Genomic DNA, 16,770 nt, shown 5'->3' with positions numbered 1-16,770 from the left:
CAGTACGTTGGCCATGACTAACCAGATAATGATAAATAAAAATCAGTGCGTGAACTGATTTTTGTGGATAGTGCAATTTACTTTTGGGCGGATATTTGAATTTAATTTTATTCTATACTGGTCATGATTTCATGGTTGGCGTATCAACCATCGCACTTTCGCATGCCTTTGGGATGATTCAAGGTAAAATATCGCAAATCTGAAACTTTTTGACCCGTGGACACTTGAATGAGGTTTGAAACATGCTACGTATTGATATTAAAGTGGTTGAACTACCATAGTTAACTAGTGGTAAGTTAAATTCGGTGAAATTTGGAATGGTTGTTACGTCAACTATGAGATCATTGGCAGTATAATCCTATGCACATTTTTTTTACCAAGAATTCTTGAGAAATTCCTCTGGAAGCGGAGAAGTTCCTACAGGAAGTAGAAAGTTTTTCAAAGAAATTCCTGGGGGAGCTTCCGGAGGAATTCCTCAAGAAATATCCGGTGGAATTTTTAAATGAACTTCCGCAGGAATAGATCAAGGAGCTTCCTGGGGAATTCCTCAAGGACTCAAGGAAGTTCTGGGAAAAATTCTTCAAGGAAATTCCATATAGGAATTCCTCAAAGAACTTTCAGAGAAATTCCTCATTTGCTGCGGGGCATTTATGTACGAAACTTGCGGAGCAATTCCTGACGGAAACTTCGAGAAAGTTCTTGTATTCCAGAAGGATTTCCTGGAAGAGTTATTGCAGGAATTTCAAAATTAATTCCTGCAGCAACTTCCAGAGAAAATCCTGGAACAGCATTCAAAGATATTCCTAGGAGAATTTCCAAAAGAATTCATTTCCAACGAATCCTTTGAAAAAAAAATATGGAGGAATGCCTGAAAGACATCGGCAATGAATGCATAAAAGAATTCCTGGAAGAATTACTGAAGTAATTTCTGGCAGAATTCCAGAAGAAACTTCTGAAACGCTAGAACGAGTTTTTGGAAGAATTTAAAAATACGTTCTGGACATTATTTAAGAAAGAATTCTATTCGGTATCCCTCAAATATACTTTTCTGTCAATTTTTAGCGGATTTTGTGAACGAGATTCAAGGGCAATTCTCAAACTAATTCCATCCACCGACCTAATTTAGGACACGATCTGTGAGCAAAACCCTGAATGAACTCCGGAATAACATTTTAAAACTGAATGAAGACAACAGTACTGTAAAACTCTAAAACAACAGTGTGAACTCGATAGCTTTGGGGTTGGAACTAGTGTGAACCTAGTTCCAACCTGAGCGAATAACTTTGACAGCACTAAGGTTGGAACTGGTTCCAAACTAGGTTAGAACTTTTTTAAAACGAATTCGACATAAACCAACATATTTTGCTACAACACATGAGTCGTAGCCTGATCCGGACAGTCGAGGCGCCTTAGGATCGGAAGCTTTACCCCAAACGGAACTTCTGGACCGACCCCAGCGTTTGATGATAGTATTGGACGATTAAAGCATTTACGGTAGTCCGGACTTCATAACCTCACCGGAACTAGCATGTTCACCCCGTCACCAAATGCGTAAAGATTCGACAAGCAATAAGAGCATGTCCAGATCCTCAGACGGCCCCCCTAGTGGGGGCGTCCTTCCCACACCGGAACTGGGGAACACCCTTCGGTGCCTGGTAATAGATGGAGGAAGGATGTTTTTCTCCCCGGCCGGCAAGAAAACAGTCAAACGTAAGGTTTTCGCCGCTGCTTCTCCGGAGGACTCCGTGGGAGGCAAGGGTTTATGTCTGGCGTTATCTGGACGCTTAGTTTTTCCCCTACGGGAGGTGAGGGATTCAAGTCATCGAGGAACAACGATTCAATCAAGCAGAACAAACCTGCTACAGTTAGAACTCCTGACTTTATGATTATCGCAATCCACTCTGGGAACCCCGGAACGTCTTTTCTGGGAAGTGCGTCTCACCCTTTCATGTCGCCGGGTACACCGACCCGGGTTATAAGTTCCAACAGCCCCAGCCTTCATGATCCTGGCCTTCAGGAGGGCCGTCTCTGAATAGTTTTCCAGTTAGCATAGTGAACAGTTATTTCCCTAGCAGCACACATGTTCCACTTAGATTACTGCAACTCCGATGTGACCAGATTTGGTCACAATCAAGTTGCTGCAACAATTTTTGTCTGGCTCGTGCTGCTCGGGTTATCCTGAAGCACACTACCGAGCATTAAACAAAAGGTGAGTAACTCTGCTCTACTGGAATTGTTCGGTAGATCTAGTACCTTTTAACAATGGTAAACCTTTGGTCACCGCCATCGACGTGACCACTTCTCAAAATCGGTCATCACTGACTAGAAGACATATGACCTTCGACACATCTACTTAAAACGACTAGACTTCATCCAAACCGTTTTAGATGTAGCTGTTGCGCTTATTCCTCAAATCAGTAGCTGGCCAGGACAGAAGGCACTCCGTTGATGTTTGGAGGAATCGCGTCGAGTGGTGAAAGCGAAACGAAAGATCCTCCGCTGGTCACGTAATTGCATTTCGGACGTATGAGGAAGAACACTATGAAGCAGGTCAGTGATTCAAAATTTACAGTTGTCAAACCCGAAACTCGACGGGTTCGGGGAATTAGTACAATATCGGTTTCGGGTCGGGTACGGGTTTGTAAGATGAAAAAATGTCTGGTCCGGTTTGAGTACAAGTTTGATAAATAAAACACCGAATATTTTTATTAGTTTCTGGTGATTTTGTGTTTTTTTTTCGATTTTTGGGCATACATCCTTTTTGGAGTAAAGAGGAAAAAAATAGTTCGGGTCCAGTTCGGGCTTAAATAATTGAAATAATTCGAGCTTGGGTCGGGTACAGGTTTACAAATTTAAAAATTGTCGGGTACGGGTCGGGTTCGGGTTTGATAAGATTTTTCATTTCGGGTTCGGGTAGGGTCCGGGTTTAAAAGGAATTTATGAATCGGGTTCGGGTTTGCAAAATGTGAAACTCGACCATCTGTAATGTAAAAGGATAATGTGAGAATTTTCTCGACTTCATCAACCCGACTCAATCCACTGCCGAACTGTGGCGTTAAATCAAGCTCTCAGTGAAAAGCACAACTCATTCCCATACCAGATCTTACCTTCTCCGAACTTAACGAGGCGGCCAACGATCTCGGGGAATTCTTCGCAGCTTTCACTTCGGTAAGCGACTTTTGGCGATCCAACGCTGGTAGATCGTCAATTTGACAAATTTCTTAGTACTTCCGGAATCCAAAAATTCTACGTTTAATCAGCCTTTAATAACCGCCAAATTGTCTTTCGCCCTCACCTTATGATGAGACAGGGTACCCCATAATGAAAAACGATCCATTCCCAGCTAAAATCCTGTTTCTCGATTTGTCTGACAAAACTTTTCCGGATGTGTTTTCCCGGGAAGATTCAAATACCGAAAAATCTCGCTGACCTCATGACCTCATGGTCGTCGAGAGGTTGGTGGTCCATGGCCATATTTGCCGAGGAATGCATCAGCTATCCGGTCCGAGCATGAAGTTGGGGCAACATCGCATCCCCAATCGGAAAGTAGTTAATAAGCTGCTTGGAGTTTCCGTTAACGTTGGTCTCATCTTTCATCCGCATTTTCATGAATTCAAGAACGACTTGGTCAGGCTATCAATGATAGCCGTCTGCTCTGCGGCCTGGAGCTTACACAAACTTATCTCACGGCAACCTCATAGATGCTCTTCCGCCGATCTTGAACCAGTACTTTTCTAGGATGTTGCTCTCCACACCAGTCTGCCGTAAAGCGCCTCGTTCGCCGCTTTGGAGATCATAGGATGCCTTTCCTTGTTCAAAATGTGCAAATCCTGCGCACAATGGTATCGGACTCCCCAAGCGCCAATGGCACGTGTGCACTAGCAGGGAGCGAGGAGCTGCCACTCCTCTACACCTCCATAGCTCATCATTTTCGCAGAGGGGACAACTCAAAGGCTTCCAGGAGGTCGGTGGTGAACTTCATTAGCATTAGCATTAGCATTGAGCATTTCGCACAAATTCGTAGGTGGTACAAGCCAAGACTATTGTATGAGAGTAGCAACACATTCATCCGTTACCACAGATATTGATTTGGGACTAATCGCTATCTCTTAGATGAAAGCAATGCACTCTCCAATAGTCGAGATCTGTCCTGGCCACGTCCTTGCGAATGCTGAGGAAGGGGAAGGATGGTTAGTTGGACACCTACTTAAGAAAGATGCAGAGAACTCTACGACCTCTCATAGGTGCCACGTGAGGTTTTTGGATTGTTAGTGTTGAAGGTTTAACAGTAGGAATCGTTCTGGTAGAACGTGAAACACAGAAAGAACTAAGATAGAAATACAAAGTAGGAAAGGGACGAGCCTGGAATTGAACCCACGACCTCCTGCTTATAAGGCAGAAGCGATAGCCACTAGACCACCGAGCTCGTCACTGGAGGTCGGTGGTGAACTTCAATACAGAAAATACGGAAACCATGAACTGATCATAAAACATTTAAACATCTTCTTCTTCTTCTTCTTATTGGCATTACATCCCCACACTGGGACAGAGCCACCTCACAGCTTAGTGTTCATTAAGGACTTCCACAGTTATTAACTCCGAGGTTTCTAAGCCAGGTTACCATTTTTGCATTCGTATACAGTCGACTCTCTACATCTCGATGTTCTATATCTCGAAATCTCTCTCTATGTCGATGGTTTCCTCGGTCCCTTCAATATACATACATTTGGGCATTCTACATCTCGTTACCTTCTTATCTCGATATCTATTTATTCTATTTCTCAGAATACTGACATGTCATGTTTTACATGTTACAAGTTGTAGTGCAGCTTATTCCAATAAATTTAGCTAAAAAAGCATTTTCTGTAGCTCTTAAGTATGCTGATTTAGAGCAATTTTACCTAATTGGATTATGGTGTACCTCAAAAAAAAAACTGTATTTTTGATCTAATTTTTTGTTTTAGATTTCTCGAAAAGGCGTCCACCGGTGACTTTAAGAGCTCAAAATAATGCAACTTTTGATGGGTAAATATGCTTAATATCTTTTTCCGATCAAAAGTTATAATCGTCAAAATTACATTATTTTCATAAGTTGATATCTCCGGTTAGGGCAGACCAAAAAAATATGTTTACACGGCATTTGAAAGAGCAATTAATATTCTATATTATGTACAAAAATTGGAGATATGTTTTTTTTATCTCAAGTTTTACCAACCCTAGTAACATTTTGGTTTTCTGCTGGTTTTATAACACTCTTGTAGAGTAGATTATGGTCTTCAATAGCGTTATACAACTTAAAATGTTACTTGGGATGAAAATTGATATAAATCGACAATGGAAGAAGATACATACGATATTCTTATATTGGTAACACGCGTTTTGAAAAACTCCAAAAGCCTTCAGAAGGTGACATTTTTCGAGAAATCTAAAACAAAAAAAGTAGATTAGGTACACCCTAATCCTATTAGGTAAAAAATTGATCTAAATCAGCCAACTTAAGAGCTACAGAAAAAGATTTCTTAGCAAAATTTATTGGAATAATCTGCGCTACAACTTTGTAGAACATAACATGTTAGTATTCCGAGAAATAAGAAATATATTTCCCAATTTTTTTATATGATGGGCCACCCTATTTTTTGATAGCACCATAATGATGGTCTTACTATTTCTAACAATTTTGTAGAACAGCATTATTTTCTAAGAAATATGGTTTTGGCGTAAAATGCATCTTTCCGAGTAAAACTGTATCCTCGACCATAGTGTGAAATGAAATTTTTCAGATTTTATCGAAATTTCGGTGTATTTCTAGCAATTCCTGGAAATTCACAAATTATAAATAGGGAGGAATTCTTTTGGGACGATGGACGTTTTATGTAAACATAAAACATTTGGAATATTGCTGGGAAGTTTGGAAAATTGTAAGAAACTTCTAAGAATTTGCAAAAAATACTTCGATTTTCCTAGAGGAATCTGCGGAGGCATTCTTGAAGGGATTTCTGAAGATATTCCTGGAAAAACTTGCATAGTAATTCATGAAGAAACTTAAATAACATTGATATTTTCAATTTAGATAGGGGAATGACGGCTTTGGCAGGTTTTGTTCTATTATTGGCAGGGAGGTTTTTGTTGACCAAATTTTATGAAATTTGGCCACAATATTCTTTGATATGCAAAGAATGTTTAGGCCAAATTTGAGCATAATTGGTTATAGAAAACCCCCCTGCTAATAATAGAACAAAACCTGCCAAAGCCGTCATTTCCCCTATTCCTTATAAAATTAAAAATATCAAAGTTTTTTTTCATGAATTACTATGCAAGTTTTTCCCGGAATTTCTTCAGAAATCCCTTCAAGAATGCCTCTAGGAATTCCTCCAGAAATCCCTTCATAAAATCCTATAAGAGTTCCTCGGAAAGGACCTGGCGGAAGTTCCAGAAGTTCATCCTCCGTAGGTTTCTCCAGGAATTGCTCCGTAATTTCTCCAGAGAGTTATTCCAAGATTTCTCCGCAAGTTCATTCAGGAATTTCTCCGTAAATTCCTTCAGAAATTTCTTCAAGAATTCCTTCGCGAAATCCCCCTGGAATCTTTTTGGAAGTTCCTACAGAAATTCCTTAGGAAGTTCCTCCAAGAATCCTTCCGGAAGTTTCTCCAAAAAATCCTCCGTAACTTTCTCCAGGAATTCCTTCGGAAGTTGATCCAGGAGTTTCTTCAGAAATTTCTCCGGAAGTTCCTTCAGAAATTCCTCTGGAAGTTCCTTCAGAAATTCCTCTGGAAGTTCCTCCGAAAGATCCTCCAGGAATTTCTCTACAAGTTGCTCCAGGAATTCCTTCGGAAGTTCCTCCAGTTATTCCTCCGGAAGTTCTTTCAGAAATTCCCCCGGAATTCCTCCGGCAGTTCCTCCAGGAATTCCTCCACAAGTGCCTCCAGGAATTCCTTCAGAAGTTCCTTCAGGAATTTCTTTGGAAGCTCTTCCCTGACTACTCCGAAAACTTCATCAGAAATTCTTTTGAAATTTTCTCTAGGAATTCCATTCCATTTTAGTTTCCCTTGGAAATGCCTTACAATTTTGCATGGAAATTATACTCAATTCTCCAAGGAAAATTTGAGCTGTTTCCAATCTAAATTTATTGCAATTTCCTTTGGAAATCCATTTCAATTCTCTATGGAAATTGCTTACAATTTTTCAGGAATTCCTGTGGAAGTTTCTCCAGAAATTCTTCCGCAAGTTTCCCCAAGAATTCCAACGCAGGCTTCTCTAGGAATTCCTGCGCAAGTTTCTCCAGAAATTCATCCGGAAGTTACTCCAAGAATTTTTTCGGTAAGTTCTTGAAGAGGTTCTTCGGGAGCTCTTTTAAAAATTCCTAGGGAAGTTCCTCCATGAACTCCTACGCAAGTTTCCCCAGGAATTCCTTCGGACGTTTCTCCAAGAATTCTTCAGGTAAATTCTTTAAGAGGTTCTTCGGGAGCTCTTCCAAGCATCCTTCAGAATTGCCAGCAGATTTTTTTTCGAAAATTCCTCCAGGTATTCCTTCAGAAACTCCTTTAGGAATTCATTTGGCAGTTTCACCAGGAAGTTCTTCCAGGATTTCATCTTTAAGATTTTCCAGGAATGTCTTAGGGGGTTCCCCCAGGAATTCCTTTAGAAATTACTTCTGGAATGCCTTCGGAAGTTTCTACAGAAATTGCGGCGGAAGTTCATTCTGGAGTTGTTTCAGAAGTTTCTTCAGGAACTCCCTCGGAAGTTCTTCCAGGAATTCCTCCAGGAATTTGCTTCAAGCAAAGTTCCTCCGGAAGTTCTTCGAAAGGTCTTCCCTAACTTTTCCTAAAGTTCATTCAGAAATTCCTCCGGAGTTTTCTCTATGAATTCCATTGGAAGTTTCCAAACAGTTTCCCATGGATATTGAAATTGCTTACCATTTTTTATTTATTTTTTTTTTACAATTTCTTATGTAAAATTCTCACAATTCGTAAAGTTAGTTGTCTACATATTGCAATGGAAATTCCTTACGTATGCCCTCTGAAATTCCTTACAATTTCTTATACATATTCCTTAGGGAACATCCATAAATTACGTAACGCTTGGGGGAGGGGTCTGCATGAAGTGTGACGATCCATACAATTTTTTTTTGTTCAAAAGACAGAATCACCGTCTTTGACCAGAGGTCGTACATACTGAACACTTAACACCTAGCATGAGACAATGGACAGGACATTTACACAACATCCAGTAGACCAGGTGACAATTTCTCGTATCACGAAATTCTTTTTTCCTTAACGGAATCGAACCCACACTCCATAGCACATGCGTTTAGACGATTGACGCCACTAACTGTACGGCGACGAAGCACACAATTTTCAGATAATCATCCAAATAATTTGGCCTAAGGTGGATGGGGTTGAAAACTGCCTATTTTTGTGTTAGTCGATCTTCCCTTAGTATTTCATATTGAAATTCCACACAACTTTCCGTCGAAATTCTCAACAGTTTTCTATGAAATATCCATACATTTTGGTATTGAAATTCCTCACAACTTCTTATTGAAATTCCTTTCAATTTCATATTGAATCACCTTATAATTTCTAAAGTGGATTCCCAACAGTTTCTAATGGAAATTCTCAACAATTTCTTATGGATATTCGTTACAACTTCCCGTTGAAATTCCGAAAATATTGTACAAACTCAAGCTGCTGTTGCTGCTCAACCGTCTTTCAAAACAGGATAAGGAAAATCAAATCCGATTGAAATTGATTCTAGGAAAGCTTTCAAACCAATATGCTGCACAGTTCACACATAAAAGTTATTATTCGGAAGAACAAACATACTACTCACACCGTTCTACTTCGGATGGCACACGTTGTTCGAAGCTGAACAAAGTGGCAGATTTTCAAAGAAAACAAAAAAGAACATTAAAAGTCCCCTTATGATCCCTGGGGATGCGATGGATGGGCGAAATATTAACGCAAGGCAGCGCCGCCGTCTTTCATATGTGAAACGACCAGGGATCTAAAAGCGCCAAAACTCCATCACTGAACGCAAAAGGTGCAAAGTAAACCGACCGACGCGACGTGAGTGGAAGCTCATAATTCATAATATCGATCCGTCCGGTATTAATAGACCCGATGGAGGGAAACGGTGCCTGGCAGCAAGCAAGGAATAAATCCTGTGCCAGTGTAGGGATATGAGAGCCCGGCAAGCAACTAATTTCGTCGGAATTCCATCACAAAGTTTCGTCGACTGCAAAATTAATCATAGTTCAGAGCATCGAGAAGGTTTTAAAATTTAAGAAAAATTCGTTTTTTAAATTGGAATCATAATTTTATTTTTAACTTGAGAAAAATAAATGCTGCTCGTTAGCATTAAATCAACATTCTAGAAGTATAAAATTCATTACAATTAAGGACCAACCGAGTTTATTGGGATTAATTATAATGGGTTTTGGTGTTCCTCAAGTTGATTCAATTAAAATGAGCAAAAAATTGCCTTATTTGATTAGCGTAATCATCCATCTTGTCGGATGACACCCAGAAGATATTGGCGCCTGAAATACACTCCGAAGCGACTCTTCTGTAACAGCGTCCTGACTTCACAATAAGATTATCATTCAAGATCGAGTTAAGTAAGCTTATTTAACTTATCGCTGAAGCACCGCTTGCGAAAAACTCATCATCTCAACAACAGCCTCCGAGCTGTCTGCCGTCCCGTTCCGCTTGGGCTTGTCTCGCTAGACTGTTAGTCGCCTGGCGTCCCGTGGAGCCGCGTGTCACCGGCGTCCACCACGTATCGCCGCCATCGTCACCGTTGTTGTTGAGAGCATCGACATCGCAAACAGCTGCGCTGTTTCACTTTCACGTGATGAAGCAAGAAATAAACTGATGCTTTTTATTGCCTTAGACACGGTTCCAAGCGCACGCGAACCGGCCGATGCGATGATGGGGAATTGTGCCGTGTCCTGGATCCTAACGCACCGTTCGAAAATTAACTCTGGCAAGCGTTGAGTGGAGTCAGGTGGATTTTTTAATTGTTGCCCTGCGGCATCGAATAAGGATCTGCTTGAGACATTAGCAGAATATTGTGCTGCTTGGTTCGTGGGATGTTATCTAAACGGCTAATCTTAATATTTGTGGAATGGATCGGAAGGGTCTGTAATAAATGTCAAGCAGAATACCTCTCGCATAAAACGAAAGATTAGCTAAAGCGTCATGAAAAATCAATAGGCCTACATATTTTTAAGCTTGTGCTTTTCTCAAAGCATGCTTATGGATTTCTTAATTCCGTGCTTTCACTGAGCTATAGTTGACAAATTACAACCAGACTTAATTTACAACGGATTAAAAAAAAAGTTTGCTGTCAAAACATGCCACAGAACCTCGGAACGAATAGGATAATCAATAGTTTCAGTAAAGTTCTGATAAATGTAGCTCTATCTGTAGCAGAAATTCAGTCTAGTTAAGCAAAAAGCTGTGATGGTCAACTCGAAAAATAAGCCATGTTCGTGATGGATTTGTTTTCATTTTCACCACTTCGTCATCATTACCACCACTGCACTGCTGAATCGGATTCCCTCCAGCGACAGGATTCTCCGTTTTCAAACGAGCGTGTGACACGCAATTCGCCGGTCGACGCCGCCTCTATCGTAGGTACATATATGTTTATTGAACCCGCAGTGCGCTCGCGACTTCTGGGAACTCGACTACATCCCCATCGTTGTCGGGTGTCTGCAAATAGGCTATTTTCTTCTAACTATCCGATATAGATATAGGGAGCTGCACGGCTTGCGGATCTGCCCAACGTGCAGTCCCTCGTGCAGATGGTGCGCCTTATATTGCGGAGCATGCAGCGCACCACTAATGCTGCTGCCGAGGCTTTAAATACCATGCGCCTCCATTGACTGTTGTGCGCTACTGAACCGGCATGGGGTTCAAACGCATAGTGGCCGGAACTTTTATCATAAACGCCTGGAAGGGATTGATTTCGATTAAAAGTGAACTGCAGTAAAATCTTTTTTACTCAAAGCTGTCAAATTATACACATATTCTCAATGATTAATAATGGGAAATGTACATCTGTCTATAATTACCGAACAAGTACATTGCAAATCAACTTTTGCTCGAAAGTCCGCCACTGTGCCACGGGGGAGGGAAACAACACCTTTCGCTGCACCGTTGGGGGTAGGTAATCTAATTTTCATAATTATGACTTTTTTTCTGCTTTGGCTTTGCTCCTAGTCTGTCCGCATTCCGGGCCGTCCAGGCGGCATAATAATAATTCTTCGGCTTAGCGGGTGACTACCAACGGCTCTTGCCACATTAAAGCAGTTGCTAGTTCCGTTCTTCGGAGGGTGTTATGACGGTTAACTTTTATTAGTGTGAGAATAGTTTGGTTTCTAAATTGTGTTGAATTAAAGAGAGGCCTTTATTTTTTATTATTTAGGAGCTTTTTAAAGCAGACTTTACATAGCCTAAGCGATTTAGCAATGTCACCTCCATAGTAGAAATGAGGAAGTTGAAGCAACAATTATTTTTTCTAATCCGCCAAAGCAAGAACAACCCCGTAAGTTTAGAATTTATCGATCTGCCACTTTCCAAGGTGGTAACAGTTTCTGTAACCTTTGGGGCGAAGACCAAAGCAGTATAAAATACGCCACAGAGCAATAATGGAAGCGAAGCAAAAAAGAAGAAAAAGGTGGGTGAACCACATGTAAATGTTACAGAAAGCTTTCAGCCGGTGCCTCCTGCTAGAATAATTCACTTAATTCTTCACATGTTCTCGGTGCGAATACTTTTTTCAAAGCACTTGCGCCGTGGATGGAACGAGCAAGAGGGTGCTCGCACTGTTCCGTGTTTCGTGGACCATAAAATCCTTTCAAGTTGCTTTTTTTTGTCGGAACCGAGTCCTCGCCCACTGAAAGCAGTTGGTTTAGTGATACAAAGCTTTGTGTTTTCCTTTGGATTACGCTTTCCGGGAACGATGAGGATTGTAATATTGAGATAGGAATATTTGATTCTTTAACAAAGTGGAAGATTTTGAGAAGATTATTTCGGTTCTTTGTAAGGGATACTGTTGGGGATTCAAGATAAGGGTTCTCCGCTTTACAGTTTCTAATTCATTCGTCTTGGAATCCATCCAAAATGGTAGAAAAGCAAAAAGCAATATTTGCGCATCAACATGTGAACCTTAGAATGGTCGATATTTAGTTTATTCGATACCACGCTACCACCTCACGGCAAGGAAGAAGAATAATTTTTGCAACTGACACGGTTGACATGAAAATAAAAACGTGATTCAACGAGCACAAATTAATCAATTTTACTTCACAGAAAGAGAAATCAAAGTCCCTATGAGTCCTATCATCAGATTCTGGAAACATATAATCCCAAGCTGAAACGATATGACTTCTGCTAGTTGAGGATAGAATATACTCACAAACCTTAATTGTAGGGGTCACTCGAAGGGTTCAAATCGCCGCTTACCTAGAAAGATAAAAAGATATAAATTAGAATTTAATTAGCATAAAAAAACTTATAAACCACTCGTTTTTACATGGTGGCTGTGTGCTAAAATAATCCACGTTATATCATTGAATTCATAGAACCCATAATATGTATATAAGGATTTATTTTTAAAATTCTGGAATCCCCGAAGCACGGGAATTACTTCTTGAAATATCTGAAACCTTACTCAGGACAAACAAAACACAAACAAATATTTTCTTCTTCTATTTTTTTAAGATTTTTTTTGGAAATAAGCGAAATCTGAAAATCATTCATGACGCACTAGAACAATCAAACTGACTTTACTAGATAGAGGGCTTAACCTGTTTATGTTCCCCCAAGAACGCACGTTACCTTTTGATGAACGTAGCAGAAACATTGGCATTTACTTGAGGGGGTGGAAACATTCAAAAACTTCTAATAGAACAAGCAAAAAAATACTGCTGGATAACGCAAACCTACCGATTCTATTAGCGTTCGAAGCGACACCTTGATCCAACACAGTATTTGAAACTGGCTTCTTCTTATTATTATATATTATTCATTTTCAGACTGAAAAAGCTGGAAGATAGTATTTAAAAAAGTGTCAAAACAGAGTTCACTTTTTTGCTCTATGTTAATTTCGTGATTCGATGCCCTATGCACTCATGGACACTCAAATTATTTTACCAACTTCAGTTGAATTTTCGCCCAAATCCAACAACTGAGATTTCGGTGAAAATGACCGAAATTTAATGAGTCTTCTGCCAAGTTCCGCAGAAAACTTCCATTGAAGAAAAAATCCTTGGAAATTCAGAAGGTTTTCCCCTGAACACTTATATCAGAAATATGTCATGAGGATTTTTCAAAAAAATTAAAAAATATTCAATTCGAGTGATTGGTCAATTTGGATGGTCTTTACGGGCGGGCGATTGATCTTTTCGGGTGAATGGAATTCAGGTCAGCTTTATCGAGCCCATAATTATTTGGTAAAAAATACCATTTGGTCGAAAAGGTCATTTGATCGAAAACGTCGTTTGACCGAAATGGTCGTTTTTTAGAAAGGGACATTTGACCCCACCGTAATACGGCCGAAAATGTCATATGTCCGGTAGTTTATGTGGTCAAGAATGTCGTTTAGCGGGAACGGATCATACGGCAGCAAAATTTCGATTGGCAGAACAGGTCATATAGCCAGAAATGACGTTTGGCCGAAAATGTCGTTTGACTGAAATGGTCGTTTGTTTGAAATGGCCATTTGGTCGAAAAGGGTCATACGGCCGAAAATGTCGTTTGTCCAAAAAAGTTGTTTCCTCGTATAGGACACTTGTGAAAATGTCATTTAACCGAACTGATCATGCAACGGGAAATATCGTTCACTGAACGGCCAAACTAACGATTGGCATCACAATGGTGATGCATATGTATGCGCATGATGAACGTACATTTTGTAGTTGCTACTCTGTGACACTCTGACCAGAACAATCGCAGTTATACGGGGAACCAAGGGATAAAGCGTGGTATTTTGATTACCAACCTCAATGTGTATTTAAAATGGTCAAAAACGGCGCTGGACACGTCCTTATGGTCTATCAGAGATAGGAAGGGATTGATGATGTATTTACTCGCCCACGTTGAGCCGAGTATGTGTTTGCACTTGCCACGAGTTCATGAGAAATTTCTTTGGAATCTGGGGCTTAGGTTCTATGGCAGAGTTTCGTTTTAGATTACTAATGTGATAGAAGTGAAAGGATGAAGAAACGCTTTCGTTCTTTGCCAATTCTAGCGTAACTTCTAGAGTAGTCAAGTCGTATATGATAGAAGATAAAAACGATATTAAGTCGATTTCTAGTTCAAGCGATTTCCAGAACTTGAATAATATATGGAAAGATGCGAAGTAGGAGAATGAAACATGTCTGCACTGCCCATGATTTCATAGTTGATGTATCAACCATTTAAAATTTCAGCGAATTTCATTTATCACGCGTTTGTAATGATAATTCAACCGCTGCAACATCGATACATTGCTTGTTCCAAGCCTCATTTTAGCGCTTACGGGTTGAAATGTTTTAAATTTTCAATATTTGTCTCTAAATTATTCTAAATACATGCGAAAGTGCAATGGTTGTTACGTCAACTATGGAATCATGGACAGTGCAGCTGAACCCATAAAACGAGATAAAATAAAATAAAATAAAACAGCATAAAAAAGATAAAATCAATCAATAATAAAACTGATTGATGACACTATAGGACTTATGCCTATAAAAAAGAAACAAGATTTTTTTTTTCTTATCTTTATTAACGTGATTTTTAAATTGAATATAGTTCATCGCTATAACAAGAAGTAAGAATTGAGAAGTGCGAAGCGAAAAATAGAGAAGTAAGAAAAAAAGGCGTCTCACTTCGCACTACTCATTTCTCTATCCCTTTTTTCACTTTTATCACTTCGCTCTCTTCTTTTTTCACAGAGCGAATCCTAATTTTGCATCACTTACTTTGCACTTCTTACTTTTTACAGTGTGAAGTGAGAAAGGCAACTTAAGAAGTGAGAGAAGAGAACCAAGAGAAGTGTGATTCGAGACGTCTCACTTCTAAAATGTCGTAACCATCACCAGATGATCAGATATGAAAACAAAAACCACCACGCTTTTAAACGATGTTCTTTACTGACAATCGCTGCAAGTGCATCGTGACATGTAGAGGCTGACACGTGAGTAACTTAGGTAAGCGTGACACCCAGATTGACAACCACAAGCTGAGAGCCATAAAGAGCATCAGGTCGGTCAGCTGTCAAAAGTGCAGGTGAGCACCGTAATTGATTGATTTTGTTGTCGTTTGATTGGAATGACGTCGTTTTTAATTGATAAATCAATAGTTAAATTGGGTTCATTCACAAATTACATAACGCTAAAATGGACCATTTTCAGCCCCCATCCACCCTCTCGTAACGTATTTTGTATGGAAGGGTTCTAAAATTTGTATGGGCCGTAACGCTCGGACAGACACCCTTCCACTCCCTAAAGCGTTATGTAATTTGTGAATGGCCCTTGACTAAGTATTTCCAAATTCAATTTAAACTATCTTTTGAAAAGGGCCAAACTTTGTTTTGATTAATTTTTCAAATGGATATAATCGAAAAACAACGCATCCTACAAAAAAGTGTTGTATGATATTGGAAACAATTCAAATTGAGCCCTACACTGAAAAAAATCAGTTTAAAAAAATAAAACTCGATTTGCGAAAAAACGCCCTTTTTGATTTGAATGAAATTGTGTCTCACGATAGGTGATTATTAGGGTGGCTAAAAAAACACTTTTTCAAATTTTTTGATGGGCCGCCCTCGGTTCTATTTGATGCCCTGATGCTCTGGTCAAAATTTCAGCCAAATCGGTCAACGTTTAGGCAGTGCTAAACTCGTTGGAAGAAAAACATCAAGAGAAAGAAACATCCAAAAACAGTGATTTGCAGTTGGACCGCACAATTTACGATCAAGAACAATGATCCTCATTCAGTTCTTGTAGAATTAAATACAGAATGTTATGCTGAAAACCGCGAGAAGATTAGAGTTTATTACGCAAAGATATTAGCATTTTACTGGAGTGTTGTAGGGGAGAATTTATTTCTTTTCAAAGGTAAAAGAAACGAAATTTGCATAAACCCCACTACAGAGAAATACTAATAACTTAGCCGGGCAAACTCTAATATTCTCGCGGTTTTCTGCATAATATTCTGTATTAAATTCTTCAAGATCGTAATGAGTATCATAGTTCTTCATCGTAAGTTGTGCCGTCCAACTGCAATTCACTGTTTTTGGATGTTTCTGCATACATTTTTGCATATAAACTTTCAACGAGTTTAGCACCGCCCAAACGTTGACCGATTTGGCGTTGGAAATTTCGTCCAGAGCATCAGGGCATCAAATAGAACCGAATAAGAAGGCGGCCCATCAAAAAAATTGAAAAAAGTTTTTCCCATACTAATTTGAGCCACCCTAGTGATTATGTTTCCTACCAATTGTCCATACATCGTAAGCTGGGCACTTTGAAGGAAAAAAAGTTTTTCTAACAATAACTTTTTCTTGTCGGAATTATTTTCAGTGTATTTTCATCCGTTGCGACCAGTTACGACCTAAACATTGTACTCTGCTTGATTGTACAGGAATATTTTAATATATGTAGGGTTACTGTTCCTGGGCTTCATCTCATAGTTCCGATATTCATCCCACGAAAAACAAAGCAATGAAAAGGTATTTGATTTGTTTCTTATTATTGTGATTTTTTTCAGCAGTGAGCACGTA

At 39.6% G+C, this 16,770-nt stretch overlaps 1 protein-coding gene across 5 annotated transcripts in view; it reads right to left on the bottom strand.

Annotated features, from left to right (window-relative positions):
• LOC134213685 (stress-activated protein kinase JNK) overlaps positions 1-16,770 on the bottom strand; it is a 276,561-nt gene that overhangs the window by 146,375 nt on the left and 113,416 nt on the right. The gene's annotated exons all lie outside the window — the stretch shown is intronic.

This window comes from Armigeres subalbatus, chromosome 2 (genome assembly GCF_024139115.2).
Source record: "Armigeres subalbatus isolate Guangzhou_Male chromosome 2, GZ_Asu_2, whole genome shotgun sequence".
Classification (NCBI taxonomy): domain Eukaryota; kingdom Metazoa; phylum Arthropoda; class Insecta; order Diptera; family Culicidae; genus Armigeres; species Armigeres subalbatus.
This window is presented reverse-complemented; position numbering and strand designations above follow the sequence as displayed.